The 1807-nt window shown below is 39.2% G+C and overlaps 1 pseudogene; it reads left to right on the top strand.

Annotated features, from left to right (window-relative positions):
• Positions 1-510: 510 nt before the first annotated feature.
• LOC139264131 (jerky protein homolog) lies at positions 511-1596 on the top strand (annotated as a pseudogene).
• The last annotated feature ends 211 nt before the right edge of the window (positions 1597-1807 follow it).

Below are 1807 nucleotides of genomic sequence, written 5' to 3'. Positions count from 1 at the left end.
ATCAGGTGAGAGGAAATTTAAAAAGTCAAAAAGAAAGTAGAAGGCAATAGTGCAGAGGTAATGACAACCAGAGCGTGACAGGAAGGGATAAAGTGCATAAACATAAAAGTGCATCAGAAAGTGGGGTCAAAGTAGGGAAAAATGGTAATAAGACAAAATTAAAAGCTCTTTGTCTGAATGGACACAGCATTCGTAACAAGATAGATGAGTTGATGGCATGAATAGAAATACAGTAAACTCTCATTTACCCAGATACGAATGTAACGGAAAACCTGCCGTAACGGAATTTAAAATATTGCGAGATTCAGCAATTTAACTGTCACACGCGTGAATATCTCGCTCACTTCAACTATCGCAAACGTGGCCAGATTGCTCAATTACACATAAATTGACGCAGGCGTGGACTTCTTGCTCGCATTTCAACTGTCACACACATTGAAAGCAGTTCATTGCAACACATCAGTCTGTCGAGTGTACTTGTCAAAACACCCTGAAATCAAACAATTTAAAATGCCTTCTGACAGCACTAAAAGCCAATGCAGCATTAGAAAACAAAAAGTATTGAACATTCAGCAGAAATTAGAAATTATAAAGAAGTCTGAAGCTGGCAGAAGTGTGCGTACTTTGATGGACGAATATGAAGTTGGATCATCAACAATTTATGATATCAAGAAGCAAAAGAAAGATTTAGAAAGTTTTACCGCTGCTTCTGAACCTTCCATGAAGGCGATGTCCCACAAGAATTTGCGAAAGCCGAAGCTTGACAAACTTGACCAAGTGTTTTATGAATGGTTTTCTTTGAAATGGTCTGAAGGTGTCGCAATTTCAGGGCCAATGATTACAGCAAAGGCCAAGGATTTCAAGATGAAAATGAATTTAACTGAAGAGTGCATTTTTTCAGAAGGCTGGCTCACACGTTTTAAGCATCGCCATGGCACTCGCCAGCTGGATGTGACGGGCGAAAAAAAATCAGCAGACAATGAGGCCGCACAGAATTATTCAAGAACATTTGCTGAAACGGTGCAGGAAAAGAAATTGACTACAGATCAACTATACAACGCTGATGAGACTGGCTTACTATGAATGTGTTTGCCAACTGCTACATTGGCTGCAGCAGGAGAGAAGGAAGCTGTAGGCTTTAAAATGAATAGGGAGAGGTTAACAATCTTGAATTGTGCCAATGCCTCTGGAGAACATAGACTTCCACTTTTAGTGATTGGCAAATCAAGGAAACCACGTGTTTTAAACGGAATTGCTCATTTACCAGTTAGCTATAAAGCTCAGAAAAGCGTGTGGATGGACAAGGACATATTCATGGAATGGTTTTCAACAGAATTCATCCCCCAAGTTCGAGAAAACATTATGAAAATAGGCAAACCTAATGGAAAGAGTGTGCTGCTTTTGGACACTTGCAGAGCACACCCGCATGAGTCAAAATTAGTGTCTAGTTGTGACAACATCTTTGCATGCTATTTGCCCCCCAATGTGACCTCGCTCATTCAACCTATGGATCAGGGTGACATACAAAACTTCAAGTGTGACTATAGGAATAACTTCATGTGCAAATTAATTAATAGCAATCAATCAAGAATTTGAATGTTTTCATATACAATCTAATAAAAAACAAGCTGTGAACGAAATCGTGAAGATTGTCAGCAGTGCACACGAAACAAGCGCACTTAAATCCTGAGCAGAAGATGACATTGCTAAGTGGATAAATGTTGACATCGAAACAGATGTAACACAAACTTATACTGATGAGGAACTTATCAGCATAGTCACCAATAAAGACAAATCTGATGGAGAT

This window comes from Pristiophorus japonicus, chromosome 5, assembly GCF_044704955.1.
Source record: "Pristiophorus japonicus isolate sPriJap1 chromosome 5, sPriJap1.hap1, whole genome shotgun sequence".
In the NCBI taxonomy this organism is placed as follows: domain Eukaryota; kingdom Metazoa; phylum Chordata; class Chondrichthyes; family Pristiophoridae; genus Pristiophorus; species Pristiophorus japonicus.
This window is presented reverse-complemented; position numbering and strand designations above follow the sequence as displayed.